Source organism: Lynx rufus, unplaced genomic scaffold (assembly GCF_022079265.1).
Source record: "Lynx rufus isolate CCGP_SWC_20201006 ecotype Redwood Valley unplaced genomic scaffold, mLynRuf1.p SCAF_24, whole genome shotgun sequence".
NCBI classification, from domain to species: domain Eukaryota; kingdom Metazoa; phylum Chordata; class Mammalia; order Carnivora; family Felidae; genus Lynx; species Lynx rufus.
The window spans coordinates 19,938,550-19,957,820 of NW_025814839.1; positions in this window are offsets into that span (position 1 = coordinate 19,938,550).

Here is a 19,271-nt window from a genome sequence, read left to right on the forward strand (position 1 = left end):
TTTGAAATAAATCCATTCACGGTTAACATTTTAAAGCAGAGGGAAAAGGGGGGGAGGCGGAAATCGCCAGGCACCTAGGCGCGGGGATATTTCAGGCTGGTGGATTTCATGACAGCTCAGCCAGCGGAAGAGGGGGGGAGCGGTGGGGGAGGCGCCCAGCGAGTGGCTCTGTGGCGACTCAGTTTTGGAATAGGTGGCTCGGAGGCCACAGTCCTGTCGTCGGAGCCTTGGGTCCAGACCTGTCCTGGAGTTTAGATTTAATGGAAGTTAGAAAGGCCATCGTCCCCAGAGGAGCCCTGTGGGGGAGGGGGAGATCGCTGTGGAATCAGGAGCCAAAGCTCCGGCCTGAGACCCAGGGAGACCTGCGTGGGAATCCCGCCTCTGCCAACTCTGAGCTGTGCGACTCGGGCGCACCACCTAGCCTCTCCGTGCCTCAGTTTCCTCATCTACACAAGGTGGATGATAATGGGGTTGCTGTCAGGGCTCACTAAAAGGACGGCCTGTGTGCGATCAAAGGAGCTCCTACCCCCCCCCCCCCAGTGTGATGGGAGACCGAACTAAAGCTCAGAGAGGTCAGGTCTCCCGCCCAGGGTCACCCAGGGTTCCACAATGCTCTCTGATGCTGCCTGGGGGCTGCTGGGCTGCCTGGGAAGGTGTGTGAGAGAGAGAGCCCCAGATGGGGGAGGGCAGGGGCGGCCGGCTAGGTCCCCTTGCTCACTGGAACGCGATGGGGAACTGTCTGTGCGCTCCTCGCTCCTCTGTTGAAAGTGCCTGGGCAGGTGCAGGTGGCATCAGGGAGGGACATCAGTCTCTTAGTTCCAGCTACCACAACAACTATGCCACAGGCGGGCTGGGGTGGCTTCTAAACCACAGACGTTCATTTCTCCCGGTTCTGGAGGCTGAAAGCCCGAGCTCAAGGCGCCCGCCTGGCAGAGCTGTGCTGAGTGTCCTCCCCTCGGTTTGCAGACCGCTGACTGCTTGTCCTCAATGGCGCCGAGAGGGAGCAGGCCCTCTCCTGCTTCCCAAAGGACACTAGTCTCAGTCACGAGGCCGAATCCTAATTACTCCCTGAAGGTCCACCTCTTAATCCCAATTCCATATGGGAGCCATAGTGTCCCCAACACACGAATTTGAATTGGGCGGGGACCCAAACATTCTATCCACAACAGCAGGTACCCCCTCCTGCCTCTGTCCACAGAGAGGAATGTCGAGTCCCTGAGCATTTAGGGGAGGATTCTTTGAGTCTCAATGAGGCCAGAGGGATTGGGGTCCTGTGTCCCCAACGCAGCCCCCGGGGGCTGCCCAGCGATGACCGCCAACCCACCACCGTCTCCTTCCCTCTGCCCACCACCCCTCTGCCTCTCTCAGGCTCTCCCTCTTGGTGTCTGTGGATCTTGGCGAGCTGACCCCAAACTTACCCCGCAGTAGCACCCAAACTCCCGCATCTCATGTGCCCTTTGGGTCCCAGGGAAACCAGGACAGTTGGTCACCCTATATCCTGAGCATTTTTAAAAAATGTTTTTATTTATTTTTGAGAGAGAGAGAAAGAGAGCACAAGCAGGGGAGGGGCACAGAGAGGGAGACACAGAATCCGAAGCAGGCTCCAGGCTCTGAGCTGTCAGAACAGAGCCCGACGCGGGGCTTGAACTCACGGACTTCGAGATCCGGGACCGTGGCCTTTGGGCGAGCTGCCACAGGAGACTACAGGGGCGGAGGAGGGGCTGGGAACCCCACTGTGCCTGAGAACTCTCTGGAGCAATCACTTGCCCCGTGCGGTTGTTCAGCATGTTGCGAATGGGACGTGGAACCGAATTTTAAAGTTAATTTCATTTTAATGATTTAAGTTGAAAAATTGATACTCTGTCCACTTATCGGAAAATGTTCAAGTGTGTGTGTGGAAGAACTTGGCCACACGAATCCACGTTTTCAAACGAATCGGGATGTACTGATGTAAGAGACACACGGAATGCCAAAGACAGAGCCTAAACTACCTGATTGCAAATATTTAACGGTTGCAGGTTGGAATGGTAATGTTTTTGATATGTTGCGTTAAAGAAAGGGTATTGTCGAAATTAACTTCTCAGTTTCTTGTTGCTTTTCTATGTGTTTTTTTTAATGTTTATTTTTTATTTTATTTTTTGAGAGAGAGGGAGAAACAGAGCACGATCAAGGGAGGGGCAGAGAGAGAGGGAGACACAGAATCTGAAGCAGGCTCCAGGCTCTGAGCTGTCAGCACAGAGCCTGACGTGGGGCTCAAACCCATGAACTGTGAGATCATGATCTGAGCTGAAGTCAGATGCCCAACCGACTGAGCCACCCAGGCGTCCCTCTTTTTTTGCTTTTGAAGATATGGCTTCTAGAAAATTTTAAATGACCTGTGTGGCTTGCATGATCTTCCTCTCGGACCCGGCGGCTCTAGGACTCAAGGGCTGTCCCTGTCACCAAAGGAATATTCCACTGGCCTCACGGCACTGAGGTAGGAAGCCACCTTGTGTGTGGTTGCTTTTAACCTCTTGACTTGACCTTCCTCTTGCTGTAGGAAGGAGGAAACGTCGCATCCCATGCAATTCCGCCATTCCTAGAAGAGAAGGCTCCAGGAAAGCTGAGGCAGGGAGTGGCAGTTTCAAGGCCCCCTCCCCCCCCCATATTGCTACTCCGTGGGGAACCAGGCCGCGGAGGGTGATGTCTGTCTGGACGGGGAGTCATTTTTAGACTTTGAGGCCTGAAGCCTGTGCCTCTGACTGTCGGTTGGCGGCTCACCCTCCAAGAGGTGGTTCGATAAAAGCCCCAGTAGAGAGAGAGCCTTGCCTCTCGGCCGCGCAGGCTGGTTCGTCTTTGCTAGGACTGTGGTAGTACCCTGGGGAAGCGGAGGGGGCTGGTGTAGCGCCCAGACGGATCCCCTCGGCCAGGCAAGAAGCTGAGGGCTAGGTCAACAAATATGCTCTGAGAGTCTGTCGTGTGCCGAGAGCTGCGCCGGGCACCCCGGGGGCTCTGGCGTCCCCAGTGTCAGCGGGGAGACGGCTGTTGCACAGATATCGTGTCTGTGCAGATATTGCAGACCCCCGTGCTGCTGAAGCAACGCTCTGCTGGTTGGTCGTGTGCGTTGTCTCATGTGCCCATCACACCGATTCCACGAGGCGAGGCTTTCTGCGCCCCGCCCCCAGAAGAGGAGTCTGCGGTCAGAGAGGTGGGAAGCCTCGCCCAGGGTGTGTGGGCGTGGCTTGCGTGGCTCCACGCTCCCAGAAGCCCGTTCTCCAGGCCGCCTCCCGAATGTTCTCAGACCCCTGCCCTCTTGACCCCACCTCCTTAGGGGACTCTCTCCGCACCCAGCCCTCCTTCCACCGTCACCGCTTTTAACCCGAACCCTCGGTGAACCGACGTCTATTTCCAGCCTGTGCCACCTCTTGGGATAATGAGTCTCATATGCTGACTTCCCACTGTGTAGAGCACTACAGCACTTTAAGTTCTCCTAAAATACCTTTGAGTGTCCCTGGGAAGCGGAGGGGACGGGAGAGGAGAGGCTTATATGGCTTCTCGCCCACCACGGAGCCTCTGTCTCTCGGGGGGCTGGCCTTGCAATGGAGCTGTTTAGACCGGAGTCTGCGCCCTCCTCCCGGCGCCTGTGCGTGGGGCTGTGGGCAAGGGTGGAGAGGAGAGGGAAGCTTCTCCGCCCGCCTCAGCTTGGGCATGCTGTTGTTTTCAGGGTACGCGTGGGGTCACAGAGAGACGGACGGGAGCCCTCCTGCAGTCCGTGAGTTGTAAGATGTCTAGACTGCCGGCCGAAGTCCGCGTGGTGGTCCAGATGCCCCTCTGTCCTTACTCTACTCTGGCACCTCACCCTTTACCAACCAGACTGACTCCTGCCCCAGGGCCTTTGCACTGACTCCTGCCCCTGCCTGAGACCCTCTTCCTCTCCGCGTCTGCCCGTAAACCTCCCTTCCTCCTTCTCGGTGTTCCTCCAACGTCACGTTCTCAACGAGACACCCCCGGACCAACCTAGTGAAGGTCATAACCCCTCCCCCTGCATCTTCCCTACTATGTCCTGCTTTTCTTTTCCTGCAGCGTTTCTCACCTTTTCTCCCACGCGATACTTTACCTATTTATGATCATTTTGCCCAGCTCCTCCAAAGCGGGGAGCTTTATCTGTCTGGTTCCCTGCTGTGTCCTCAGCACCCATAACACTGCCTGCTGCACACCCAGTACCCCGGAGACATCGTCTTTACTCGATGCGAGTGTCTCCTAAGTGGTGCCTGCAGGTTGGTGAATGTGGTCAAATGCACTCAGTATCGAACCGACTTCTTTCAGAAAGGTGTTGTATCAGGCAGGGGCGTTTCACACTCGTACCCAGGGAATGCTTACTGGGGAGAGGCGGTCCAGACCCAGCCACCCATTTCACAGGTCAGGAAACTGAGGATCTTGGCCTCTGAGTCTTGACACAGCTCTCTGACTTCCTGAGAGTTCCTTGCCTGCTCTCCATACCCTCCCTGCCTCTCTGTCCCAGACTCCCGCATCCAAAAGGGGCACATCGTGTTGGTGGCCAAGGTCTGTAGGACAGGAGGGACCCTCCCAGAGCACGTGGGAAAGACCTGAAAAAGGTGGGAAGGAGACTCTTGGGTTCAAGTATGGCTTCTTGGATTAGTCTGTGCCCAGATTCAGAGGTCATGATAGACATTTAATTCTCAATTCGTAATTGTTTTTTTACATCCAGAACCAAAAGGCCTTTGATCTTAAGAAAAAAGTCTAATTTCAGCGCAAATGACCATGACTTTGCTGGCCATTTGTTATGTGCTGACCTCTATACTGAGGCTGGCACCGAGGACCTTACACCTTGGCTTTGTTCTAATTTCCCCATGACAGCCTCACAAGGCGTGATTGGACCCATTTTACAGAGGGGGAAATAGAGACTCAGAGGAGATTTACCCAAAGTCATAGGGCTGGTGAATGGAGAGGCAGGAATTCAGCCCAGCCTGCCATATTCTGGGCTGACCTCTTCACCTCTATACGGAAAGGGGTTAAATGGGGGAGGGCAAAAAATAAAAAAAATCCTAACGCTTAGAAGACTAGACCATGTAGAAATCCACTCCCTGTAAAACAAAACAGATGAAATGCCTAAATTAATTTACGTCTCCATCCATGTAACCAGGGTTTGTTTGCTTGTTTGTTTGTCTAATTGTTGTACTGTTTATTTGGAGTCCTTGCTTGGTGCCTTTAAAAAATTTTTTACATCATATTTGCTGTGTAATTTTGTGTCTCCTTTGAATAACGATTATGTTACAATTATGTCTCCACGTTGTTACTCATTTTTGGAAACATTTCAATGGCTGCGTAATATTCTTGCCTGTAGAGAAGTCATAATTCATTTTTCATTTCCCCTCCGGTAGAGGCTTAGGTCACTGCCCACCTGGGAGGGGGGAGGCTCGTACAGAATGGTAGAGGGAGCCTGGTTCTTTTCGGTTTCTCAGACGTGCCGTCAGGACGCGGCCCCACTCTCGATGCCCCGTCCTCGTCCTCCGTTCCCGTCAGGAACGCAGGAGGGGCCCCTCTCCCCACATCTTGCTCTCCACGAACAAGTCCCCTTACCACCCCCCCCAAGAAATTGTTCTTCTTTTAAAATTAGGTGAAAATGTTAATTGCTTTCATTTCTTTTCTCTCCGATTCCCGATGAGGCTGAGCCCTTCCCGTAAGTTTGTTAGCCATGGACACCACCACTTTGGTAAAGGCTCTGTTTGTGGGCGGAATCGTCTTCACGTGAAAAGAGAATTTGAAAAACAGGCCCAAGCAAGACACAAACACGTGGAGATGAGAAATCCAGCGTTGGAGGCTGAGATGATGCTCTGAAGGCTGATTCCTCGACCCGAAAGGTACTGATACTCCGTTGTGGACCCCGGGTCTAGGGTGGGGGGCTGGAACGAGGAAACTGTGGGCAGGGGTCCCCACATGGAGATGGCCCGTAAGTTGAGGCCAAGGGGATGACTCGATGAGGGGTTCAAGCCACTCACTGTCCAGAATCCAGCCTCCTCCCTGTTCCAGGTATAGACACAGGCAATGATACGCCACTGGGCTTTGGGTTGGGCCGGGATTGCCTGGGGTGCTGAGGGAACACAGGGAACCTGATCCAGCCTAGGAGTTAGAGGTGGGGGGAGGCCGCCCCCTGGGGAAGAACCTTCTCGTCCTTCCCCACCAGGACAAACACCACTTTCCTGTCCCTCAAACACATCCAGCAGTCCCCCCCTTGTAGAACCTTTGCATACGCTGTTCCCTCTGCTTGGAATGCTTTTCCCTGGATCTGCACAGGACCACCTTTTCCTCACGGTGGACATGGTGGCCCAGATGCCACCACCTCAAGGAGGCCACCCCTGATTGCTCCTCAGGTTTTCCCTTCTGAGACCCTGTTTTCGTCCCTTCATGTCTCTCAGCTGCGTCGGAAATGTCCACGAATCCTAGGCTGTGATTCTCCACCCCCGGGCTGCAGGAGGGATTCCCCCTGGAGAGCTTTCAAAAAGTACTGATGCCTGGACTCTGCCCCAGACTAATTAAATCAGGGCCTCTGAGGGGTCGGTGGGGGCCTGGGTTTGTTTTAAAAGCTCCCCGGGGGATTCTAATGTGCAGCCAGGGTTGGAACCGTGGCTGGAGGAGGTCACTCATTTATGGCACATTTATGGCCCGTTCCACCCCCCCCCCCAGCGACAGCTTCACGAACGGCAGAAACTGTGCGCGGTGCCCATACAGCCCTGCCCTCGGACACTAGCACCTCCCATGTGCTTAGTTTGTTTCGGGGGGAATGATTTTTTTTTAAAGGAGGTCCCGACTTGTACAACACAGGCACCAAAGAGTCAAACGCCCCCATTTTCCAGATGAGGCATCTGAAAGCTGGAGGCAGGACCTCCAACATGGCCACCCCTCCCCAGCTTGGATTGGAGAAGAGTCTTAAGTCAACAGGGGGGCAGGGAGGGGACCATACATTTGTCCATTCCAAGACTGACAATGAGGATTTGAAAAAAAAAAATGGAAGAGGAATGAGCGGCTTATGCGTCTATCTCTTTTGAAAAGAATAAGTAAAAGAACCAGGTATCTTTAAGGCAGTGGATGTGGCGGGGGGGGGGGGGGGACAAAAATAAGGCACCTCAGTTCTGTGCCCGCTCCTGGGCTTGTCTGTATTCTTGTGGCGGCCCGGCCCGCATAAACATTCCACACCCAGCCCTTGCAGACACTTTTTAATAGAATCGCTTAAAACAATTAATTACCAGAGTTTTCATTCAAGCTGCAGCACGAAAGATACGCCAGCAATAAAAGGCATTTATCCGCGGGTTTCTCGAGGCCTGTTTGTTATTAAGATGTAAATTAAATCATCACAGATGTTCCATTTTTTAATCTAGGCCTGGGAAGATCAGGGCCAAGCGTGGCCTAAATGGGTTTATTTCATTACCCGCACATTCATTAGAAACCCACCGTCTTATTGGATATCATTTTTCTTGGGTGCCTTTTTTCCCCCTCTTCTTAAACAAATTATCAGGATAATTTGTTCATTTCCCTTTTCTATTTGCTGTGAGCGCTCGCCAGCCCTGGGGTGGGGTCCGCGGGCCGCTGGGCGAGGGGCTCTGTTTGGGGTCCTCTGGGGGGTGGTTTGCCCTCCTGGAGGTGGGAGAGACTCGGCGTCTTCTCCAGGCGTGGAGTCTGCGGGGGGCGGGGCGGGGGGAGGAATTGTCTGGAAATTTCCAGAAAACAATTCTTCCCCCAGTAGTGTTACATAGAGGGGCGGGGTTGAAATCCTTGGCTAGCTCATAACGAGTTGAGTTTCTGAGTGGGAAGGCACCGTCACGTGATTAATAACCTCCTCCCTGGGGCGGAACCCCCACGGTCCACCCCGGTCACCATCTGAACTCACCCTGCCGCCTCTTGGCTTATTTTCTGCCCTCGTGTCTGGGCCGTGAGCTCCATGAAGGATGGGACTGCAGCGGTCTTGTTCGCCACCATCCAGTCGAAGCCTGGCACACTGCCTGGCACATAGTAGGTGCTCAACTAATGCATAAATGCATAACAGTCAAAATGCCTGGCGCGGTGCTCCACACGTACAATCTCATTTAATTGCCTCCCCCCCTCCCCCGGCCCCGCCCCGGCAACAGCTTAGAAAGGCAATGCCATCGTCGTCTTCATTTCAGCCATGAAGTCACCATGCTGTTGCACAGGGTCATGAGCGGCAAGCGGAGGGTTTAGGATTCGCATCCACGTCTGGCTGGCTCCAACTCGACCGTTCGGCAGGTGGGCCTGGGGCGTTGAGTCCAAAGCTCACTAGGCCGTCTGACCCGTCTTTGTTCAGTGCCAAGCGTCCTGCCAGGCCTACAGAAGCGTTCGCTCGGCACAGCCCCGGAGGGTCCTCGGAAGAGCCGACACATCCCCGCTGACGTCGCTTTGTCACCATCCAAGGCCTCTGCTTTGTAGACGTGGCCGCTGACTGCAGCCACAGAAGGCCCCTGAAGGTTGACTCAGGATCTGCCGCATAATTTGCAGGACCAGGTGCCCAGTGGCAACGTGGGGACCCTCGTTCAATCATCACATGAACTTCAAGAGCATTAAACCAAGCGCAGGGCCCTCGGCTCCCCAGGGACAGCAGGGGAAGGGGGGGGGGGCCCGCTGGGACTCGCGGCTTACCTGCCCAGTTCTTTCCACCGCGGATGCAAAAGCAGGACAGACGCGGGCAATCGCGCTTCTAGGCTGCCTGCACTCGGCCTCAGCCACCCACCTGCCTTCCCGCTTTCCTCCAACTTAATCCTGAGTTTCCAGTCGAGGGAACCCATTCCAGCTGTGCGTAAGACTTCTAAACAGGAGAGGATCAACCCATCGGATCCCGCCGTGCTCTGGGATGATTTCCTTGTAGTTCTCCGACCGCTAAACGAAGCAGATGTCCCTGTTCCCGCAGCGTCGGGCAGGCAACAGAGGGGTGGGGTGATTTGCCTACGGTCACACAGCCAGTAGGTTTTGATCCGGCCCTGTGTCACCCGTGGCTGTCAGACTTACTTCTCTTTAAAAGTGATCTTTTGCAGAGGCCGACTCCTCCAACAGAATAGAAACGCGAGCGATCCATCTGAGATGGGAATGGGGATCTGAGGCTTCCCCTTGACCCCAGCCGTGTCAAGTTCAGACAATAAGAAGCCTACGAACTTGCATCTATGGTGCACCTGGCCACCTCTGCCCAGAAGCCAGGAAGCATTTGCTGGATCTGTTTAGCCACAAATGGCACCCTCTGGGGGCAGGGGCTACAGCAAAGGGCCGGGCTCACACCAGCCTTGACCTTACCCACCGAACTTGGAATGTCTGAGCCCATCAGAGCAGGAGGGTCATAGAGAGCGCAGCCACGGGGACTCCGAGAGGGGAAGGGACCCTACCGGGCTGCGGAGAGAAGACCATCCCTCAGAGGCACCGGCCCAGATACCCCCTCCCGTTCCACATCGCGCTCTGCACGGGCACAGCGGCCACCTGCTGTGAAATGATCATTTTCTGCTTCCTGCCTGTGCACGGTCTCATGTTTTCATCAAGTTCTGAAGAAGAAGAATGGGAAAATATCGTGGCTTTTATCCCCCCCGCGTGCTGGAGAAATTGCCTTTTTATGAAAGTCCGTGTGGCTTCCTGAGTATTTCACGGACTCTCAGGCCTGGGGGACCCAGTCGACATCTAGCCCCACTTCCCAAACCTCCCTGCCTGCAGAGAGTACGGGGAAACCAGGTGGGGGTTTCAGGAGCACGCGGGGGCAGGTGGAAGAGATGAGAAGGGGGAGGAACCGTCAGACAAGGTAGTTGAAGCCACCCTCATGACTTCAGCTCCCACACGGCTGGAGGAAGGACGTGCCACTACCCGCGGGACCCGGAGGACGTCTGGCGTCACGCAGAAAGCCACAGGCTCTGTGGACACACGGGACCGGGTTTCCAATCCGATCCGCGCAGGCTGAGCGACCTGGGCAGGCGCCAGAACCTCTCTGAGCCTGTTTCGTCATCCGTGAAATGTTATGGTGATCCCCACCGTGTAGGGGTGTGACGAGGATTAAATGAGAGGCTGTTTACAAAGCTGCCAGCACGGAGCCTGGCACACAGCATGTTTTCGGTGCAGGAGAATTTGCCACCAACCCACCCGCTTTCCCTTTAAGTCATTTTAGGACAAAAAAAAAAAAAAGTAAATCTCATGAGATTAACATCTCCTTTTTATCCAAACTCCCCTTCCTCCCCCAGTTGGGTAAATGCTGAATGTATAAATAGTTTAAAAAAAAAAAAAAGGCTTGGACACATTCCCGCATAATTGCACCATGGAGTTATTAAAGGTAAGACACCTGCTGTAAGACGCTTCACCGGCTTCTGTTCGCACGTCCCCGGGCTTCGGGGGCTGGTTCATCTGTGGCTGGTCCCAGGAGAGGCAGGCTTCCGGTGAGGGGGCTGCCCGGCCAAGGCTTTGATCGTTATGGAGTTCGTGGAAGGACTAATATGCTCACTCGTTGAATTCTTCTGCTTTCTCTTCAAAATCGAGTTCTTCATCACGAATGGGTAGCCGTGACCTTTGAGAACGAAGTATACACGCAAAGACGCACGTATACACCTGCGCGTATGCATCCACATATTGTACAACACGTATATGGTAACGTGTATTTTAGACCTTCGACATTTGGCTACAGGCTGGTTATCTCCGTCACTGTTTTCTACCTGTAGCTCCGGGCTTCCCGCAAACCACACAATGAGGATTGTTCAGCGGCTAAAAGCAAATGAACAAGAGTGATAAGGGATGGAGTTTTTTTTTTTTTTTTTAGAACTGTCTTCACAGAAGTGATGTCATTAGAAAACACTGCTGTGAATTTTGCTCTTTGGAGGACACTGTTCATGAATTCACTCTTTGGTCTGTAAATAAAAGTCCCATTCGTGAAGTCTCCGAGATCAGAGGAAGAATGTATTTGGTCAATGTTACGGAAATTTTTCTTCAAGGATTTTGCAGCTTGTTTTTTTTTTTTTTAAATCATTCACTTTATTTGATGTTTGCCCAGACCTCTAGAAAATTCCAAGAAAGATTTTACTTCCAGTGTCAGAACGTTCTTATCTATATATATATATACATATATATATATTTTTTTTTCTTTTGTATTCCCATAGTCCTATGACATTATTCTTTTTATTTTTCTAAACAAGTTTCTGAAATCACTTTTCCCCAGAAGTAATGGGAGTGGAAATAGTATTTGCAAAGGCAGAAGAAGAGAAGTCAATCCCTCTTTGTAATGTTCGGCATGGCCGGTGTTTATGTAGTTCTCGTTATGCATCCCGCCTCGCACGATAAATGACAAGATTTGTGTCATAGGGGCTTTATGTCAAAGTGCCTTTCTTTGAGATCAGTGGGGACATGACATGCCTTTGAAACAATTTGAAGTTGGTACATAGCAAATGCAAACAAGGCTAATCTCTGGGAAGCTGGGGATCTGCCTTCCCTCTAAGGGCGAGGCGTCTTTTGGCTTCAATCAGGGTAACGGAATGGGGCCAGGGGACGCGGATGGACTGGGGTGGGGGGGCGCGTCCTGGGCCAGTCGTGGAGGGCAGGGACCCAGCCGACTCCCAGGAAGGTGGAGACGCAGGTACACTCTGCTGCTGGTACACTGCTTTAGCTCCTCTCTGGGGCTGCCAGGGAGCTCAGGGTGGATTTACGGCCACATTCCAAGCTCCATTCTGCAGGGGAGGGGACAGACTCCCCAGGATCTGACGCCTCCCCTTGTGGCTTGGGGGTCGCATTTCCCCTGGATCTGACAACAGCCAGCGAGGGTGGCCATGGAGAGGCTTGAGCGTCTCCCAGACCCTCGCAGGGCTCTGGAGACACCTGCTCTCTCTCTCTCTCTCCTCTCCTTTCTCTGTTTCCTCTTTTCTTTTCCATTTGTTCTTCTTCCCTGAATCATTTCTCCATCCTCGCCCCTTTCCTCCTCCTTTTTCTTTCCTTCTCTCCTACCTCCCCATGCTTTCCTTCCTTCCGCTTCCTCTCTTCCCTGGCCTATGTCGCCCATTATCTTACCCTTGCTCATCATGTCTCTGTCCCTGCCTTTCCTTCCACTTGCCTTGTTCCTTCCGGGTCTCCTTCCTCATGCCTCTCACCTTCTCTAGTGCCTCTGCTTCTCCTTTCTTTTCTCTTGCCTGCTCGTCCCTCCCACGTCCGTCTCTCTCTGTGTTGCACACGCACAGACACGCGCTTCCTTGAGAACATGGCAGGGTGGCCGAGGATTCGGGAGCCAGACGTTTGGTGACTTTGGTTTGTCCTTACCAACCTGACAGATCAAAAAAAAAAAAAAAAGAAAAGAAAAAAAGAAAAGGAGGGGGGGAATAAAAAAAAACAAAACAAAAACTCAGCCAAGCCTTGCAAGCACTGTGATGCCGAACGCCCTGTGTTTGACACGGGCGCGAGGCACCATGAGGCTTTTCTATCGATCAGCTCGGAGGGGAATTACCTCCTCTCCCAGACCTGTCAGCCTTCCAGACGGTTCTGAAGACAATAGGAGACTGGGAACGAAAACACCTCTCCGGGCTGCCTGATATCCCGCGCTAAGCAAAGGGACACATCCGGTTGGAGTTTCCGGGGGCCGGGGCTGCTGGGTGGCTAAAGGGCACACGTTCTGGAGATTTCAGGAGATGGGAGGGGCTGTCGTGCTGCGGGGCGGCTAGGATGCAAAGGTGAGGGGCGCCTGCGGGGCTGTGGGGGAGGCTGGAGACGCTGACGGCCAGCGCGGGGCTGGGTGAGCAAGCTCCCTCCTCCCACTGCTCCTGCCTCCTGCAGGGCTGGCCACTCTCCCTGCATCGGAGTGGGGCCACCCGGCCACCCCAGGGACTCTGCAGGTGTGACAGGCCTGGCTGTGCCATCTGGGCCCCTTGCCAACTCTACCCATTCATTCCTTCACGTATGCAGCAAGCCTTTATCAAGCGCCTGTGGTATACAAGGCAGCGGGCAGATAGCCGTGAACAATGGCAGGCGCCTGGCACCCAGGGACCTTGGGAGGGCGGACGGTTTCAAGAGGCGCCTGAAGGGTTGCAGCGAATAGATCTGGGCATGCCCTCAGCCCCGAGCTGGCAACTCCACTCTCAGGCGAGCCGTGAGCATTCCTGGGGCTGTATGTTTGGCGCATACTCACGGCAGCCGGGAGGCCCGCCCGCTGGCCATCGGTAGGAGAGTGGATGCACAGATGACGGGCTGCGCCCAGGGCGGGGTCCCCTACGGTGGTGCAGCGTGCCGTCTAGGCCACACACGGGGGCACAGGTAAGTCTCACAAACGCGGTGCTGACCGAACGAAGCAGGACACACGGGAAGCCACGCGCTCTCGTTCCAGTTGATAAAAATCAAGAAGAGGCAAAACGAACGTGCGGGGTCCAGGGCAAGGTTAGGGTTGACTTTCGGGGCTGTATTGAGTGGAATGAGGTGCGACGGGGGCGTTTCTGGGTTTCTAGGCTGTGGGTTCTCATCTCTTCCCCTGGGTGCCTGGTACAGGGCCGGGTTGACTTCGAGAACGTCCTTTGAGCCATGCGTCACCGTGCACATTAGGATGTGTGCCTTTTCGTATTTCTTGTTTTTATGTATTTATTTACATTTATTTTTGAGAGACACAGACGGAACACAAGCTGGGGGAGGGGCAGAGAGGGGGGTTACCCAGAATCTGAAGCAGGCTCCAGGCTCTGGGCTGTCAGCACCGAGCCCGACACGGGGTTCGAACTTGCACACCGTGAGATCATGGCCTGAGCTAGAGTTGGACACTTAACTGAGCCACCCAGGCACCCCTACTTTTTATTTTGAGAGAGAGAGAGAGAGAACGAGGGGGAAGGGCAGCGGGAAAGAGAGAGAGACTCTCGAGCAGGCTCCACACTCAGTGCTCAGCTCCACATGGGGCTCCATCCCAGGACCCTGGGTTCGTGAGCAGAGCCAATATCAAGAGTCCGGAGCTCAACGGCCTCAGCCCCCCGGGCGCCCCAGGGTGTGTGCCTTTTTAATACATTTGTATGTTGTGCTGTCGTTTACATATTTTACTAAGGACAAAAACAATCATGAGGAGTGCCTCTCTTCCTGTACAAACACATAGATTTCTGGATCCATTGTAATAATAAAATAATAGACACGATGATAAAAATGCTCATAGCACGACCAAAGAAGAAAGAACACCAGAAAGCAGAAACAAAGACAGAGGTCGAAGCTAGAACCACATGAGTAGCTGGTGTGATGGCAGCCTGCCAGGGGCAGAGAAGGTACAGATCCTGGAGCTGGGGTCTGGGGTCCTAACACCACAGGGGACCAGAGATACAACAAGGTAGAAGGCTCTGAAAAAGCCCACTCACCTCCCCTTGTACCCCAATCTTGGAGAAGGGCTCCTGGGTCACACAGACTCAAACACATCCACCCTCCTCCCAGCCTGGGTAGGGAGGGACCTGGGGGTACGGGACATTAGGTAGGGGTGGCAAAGGGACATAAAGGGAAAAGAAAATTTCCCCCAAAGAACTTGAGACCTCAGCCTGCCTCATGTATGGGTGTGGGGTACAGATGTCCATTCTCTGTGTAGCGTGAGGACCGCACGTGAAATTCAGTTGAAATCGCTTGGACCGCAGGAATTAGGAAGGCAGAAAGTGCTCGTTGTGGATCATACAGTAACTCAGGGGGCACTGGGATTCCCCAGAGCAATCAGCTCCATTGCTGAGAAGCTCGCAACAAAAATTACAGAAGAGCAGAGGAAACAAATCACCTCGGGAAAGGACCGGCAGTCAGAGCAATTAATAAAAAATTAGTAGCGGGAGAAGGCAAACATATAGAGCAATCTGAAAGGGAGAAAAAAATAGCATGATCTAAAGCGATTACAAACACAAGAGATTTACAAGGAAACAATGAAAAAGAAGATGTCGTAAAGGCAGATTTGGAAAAGAACCAAAGGCTATTTGCTCAAAATCTGTACTATTCTAAATATATTGTCTATGAATCTTCTCTATCATTTACTTATGACTGCAGTTCAAAATTCAGTGGGTAAAACCAACTGCAGATTTTAAGGGGCCAGGGAGAAGTAGTGAATAGGACGATATGACGTAGCCAACCGTCCTTGAGGCAATGGAGAGAAATGAAAAGATGAGACAGAGGGAGAGTAACTGGGAGGAATTCAGAAAAGAGCCAGTGAATTCAACGTAAGGGTGATAGAGCCTCCAAAGTGTGAGAAATCATAAGGGGGGTGGGGAGAGCAAAAGTCCAGGAGGCGAAAGCAGAAAGGTAAAAGGCTGTGTTTTCAGACTGAAGAATCACGCAGAGCATCCCCACTCAGCAAATACACATAAATGCGTGACTGACTGGCTTTACTTGGACCCACCACAGTGAGATTACATCACCCTCAAGTCAGAGAGAGAAAGCCACCAGACAGAAAAGACACATGACCTTCAAAGCAGCAAGAATCAGACTGACAGCAGACTTCTCTTCAGCACTGCTGGACCTCAGGAGACCGTAAATAACACTTTACAAGTGCCCGGAAAAAAATAACTGCCAGGCTGACATTTTCTATTTTTTTCTATCTTCTATTTTCCTTCACACTAAACAGTTGTTGGAGACTAGGGTCTAAAGATAGACACGTTCAAAGAAAAAGGGAGAAGGCTTACTTCTCAGAGACACTCACTGTGTTATCAAAGAATGGGAGAATTTGGGATGTCGGGAAGGGCTCAGCTTGGAATTCTGCCTCTCCCCCCTGTCTCTCTGCCCCTCCCCCCATCTCTCTTGTCTCTCAAAATAAATAAACTTCAAAAAATTTTTCTAAAGAGAAAAGCACACAATAGAACGTGAACAAGAAGAAACAGAAACAGGTCAAAATATATTGGAAATCGCCATAAATGCACCTTTAGGCAAATCACGTGTTAAAATAGATTCTTGGTTTGAACCAAGGCAAATTAAAAAAAAAACAATCTATTTGTTATAAATGACTCACCTAAGGCAAAAGGAAATGAATCATTGTAAGTAAAACTTCTAAAAGATAAACTAGATAAATGGTAACCTTAAAAAAAAACCCTGTGTTGGTAGCAATATTAATATCAGAGAAAACATTAGCGATGAAGCGAATCATTACAACTTAGGAGGCAAGAAGAACCAGCAAGATAACTATTTTGAGTTTACACGTCCTTTATAACAAACTCTCAAAACGGAGTTTAAGAAATTGACTAACAACAATAGACAAACCCATAATCATAATGAGAAATGGTCAGCATGGGTCTTGGAAATGGATAGATCGAGAAGACAGAAAGTTAATAAGGACCTAGGGGATCCGAACAACAAAATCGGTGAGTTTGATGTCTATAATCACATGCCCTGAAAAGATTAGAGAATACAAAATACTTTCAGCCACACATGGAATAGGTACCATGTGCCAGCCTGCAAGGCAGGTCTCAGTATATGTCAAAGAGTCTGCATCCTGTTCTTAGACCATAATGGAAAAAAGAAAAAGAAAAAGGAGAAAGTTAGCCACCTTTCTCCTCGCCATATGTTTAGAATTAAAACGCTTCTAAAGAAGGCATAGTAATGGAGTTTAGAAGATAGTTAGTCCTGAATGACAACAAAAATATACAGCAAAAATTATGCAAAGCAGCTATCCCTGTGCTCATAATGCACTCATCACAAAGGAAGGGAAACTGAGAAGTAATGAGTAAAGTATTTGACTCGGGAAGTTAGAAAAAAGAATGGCGGGGTTAACCCTTCATTGTCTTCCTATTGCAATGAGTAAAATTCAAACTTCTACCTTGGCCTGTGAGTTTGGTATGGTCCAGCCTTCTCAACCACATCACCTCTCACTGTCCCCGGCAGGTGCACACCCACACCTACACAAACACACACACACACTGCAGCCACACTAGCTTCCTTCTGGCTTCGTTCACACACCAAACACGGCCCTGCCTCAGGACTTTTGCACCTGCTACTGCACCAGCAGGAACTCCTCTCTCAACCACCACACACACATCTTTTCAGGTGGCTGACCCTTGTCATTCATCCAGCCTCAGAGAAGTCTTCCTGGACCCCCTACTTCAGGTCTTTGTTTCCAGCATAACACTATCACCCGTACTACTTTGCTTGGTTGTTTCTTTCCTTTTCTCTCTGTTAGACCCTCGGCTCCATCAGAACAACACCTTGAGTGTTGCTCACGGCTGTATTCCCGGTGCCTGGGAACACAGGTGACCAATGTCCTGGTTTTCCTGAGAATGTTCAGATTTTAGCACTGAAAGTCTGGCGTCCCAGGAAAGCCCCGAATCTCAGGCCTACCGGAATGGTTGGACCCCCTCATTGTTAGAGGGTGTGTATTTTTGAATAAAAAAATGGCCCCATTACATTTATCTGGTCTAAGAAAATAACCACTATCATTTAAATAGAGCTTTACTTTTGGCTGAGCCCTTTTACATACACAGTCTTATTTCGATCCGTTCTTGGGATGAAGTGTGTACAATAATTCACACGCACCTTCGAGTCTACAGACCCAAGGGCAGGGGGCTCTGGCCTTTTCCCAGGGACCCAGTTCAGCAGCAGCCTTGCCCCTGGCCTGGTGAGGACGGAGGAGCCCCAGGAGCTTTTTTTCTTCCCTCCTCATTGCTGAGCTGTGGAGGAGGCAGGGTTCGTATCACTTTCTCGCTTTGTAAAAGCAGTGTCAGCCAAGAAATCACAACAAGGGAGGGACAAAGGCCAGGCAAATTGCTTTATTAACCGAGCTAAAAGGCCCAGTAGGTGAGAGCCTTGCTACCTATCAGGTAATTAGCCACCCTGGAAGCCTTCTTTGTCCAAGGTCTCAGAGAAGAGAAACCCTCCTTTTGTCGCAGGTAAGCAGCCCATTTTCCAATCAGCGCCTAATTGCCCGATCACAGGTCCGCTGGGAGGCGGAAACCTGGGGGTTGAGGAGGTGAGTGTAGACACAAAGTCCCCAGGGAATCTGCTCACCTGGATCGGTGGGGATTGAGGGGGGGTCCAGAGCTGGGGGCTCAAAGGTGTTTGCATCCAGGGGCGCCTGGGGGCTCAGTCTGGTGAGCTGAGCATCTGACTCTTGATTTCCGCTCGGGTCATGCTCCCAGGGTTGTGGGATGGAGCCCCACGTTGGCCTTCGTGCTGAGCGTGGAGCCTGCTTGAGGTTCTCTCTCTCTCCCTCCGCCCCCTCCCTCTCTCTAAAATAAAAGAAAAATTAATGTTTGCAGCCAGGATGGAGAGAGGGTGATCCAGTCCTTCAAGAGGGTGCCATTCTTAATACCTCTCTGGCCCCCCAAGTACTTTGGAAACATCGAGACCAGCACTTTTCCTGTGTGAATGTGCTTTCCCGGGGCATCTTGTTACGTATGGGATGCGGCTGGCCTGTGGACCACACTTGGAAGGAGCAAGGCTTGGAAACGTCCCCGGACAGAGGTGGAGACTGGGTTAAAATGCAGACTCTGTCTGGCCACCTCTTACGTCTTGGCTCAGAAGCCCCCTCCTCCCGGCATCCTGGGCTTCTAGGTGCCCTTTGGTGCCCTCACGAAGCCACCACAATGTGGCTGGAGCATGCCTTATTGTAAATAGCCGTTTGTGACGCCTGGGCTCCTCCTGGAGGTCACCGGGGACCCACACATCACAACCCATCACCCGGCTCAGGGCTTGGCGGAAAGCAACTGGTTTCTGCTCAGCCACATGTCCCTTCCCCAAGGTCTCCCTCACCTTCCTCATCAGCGAGGCGGGCACAGAGATAGGCAACCCACATGGCCTGCTCACCAGCTGGGGGTACAGATGAGACCATGCTTGCCTTTCTCTCCTTGTACCCACTTTTGTATTGAGGTTTAACTTAGAGTGAAAGGCACAAATTGCTCAGTGCAAGTCGGCATATGTACATGCCTGTCTTCCTCATCGCAGCCTTCCCTCACAAGGGGCCATAGAGCCAGTGGCTTAAACAAAGACATTGATTTTCTCATAGATGTGGAGCCTAGAAGTCCAAGATCAAGGTGCTGGCTGATTTGGTTCCTGGTAAGAACCCTCTTCTTGGCTGACAGTTGGCTGCCTTCTCACTGTGTCCTCACATGGCCTTTCCGATGTTCAGAGAGAGAGAGAGAGAGAGAGAGAGAAAGACATAGGGCGAGAGCGAGAGAGACAGAGAGACACGGAAAACTCTCTGTGATCTTTTCCTATGAAGACACCAGTGTAATGTGATCTTACCACTCTTATGACCTCATCTAATCCTAATTGCCTCCCAAAGGCCTTACTTCCAAGCACAGTGGCACTGGGGGCTAGGGCTCCATCACTTACCCTTGGGGCAACAC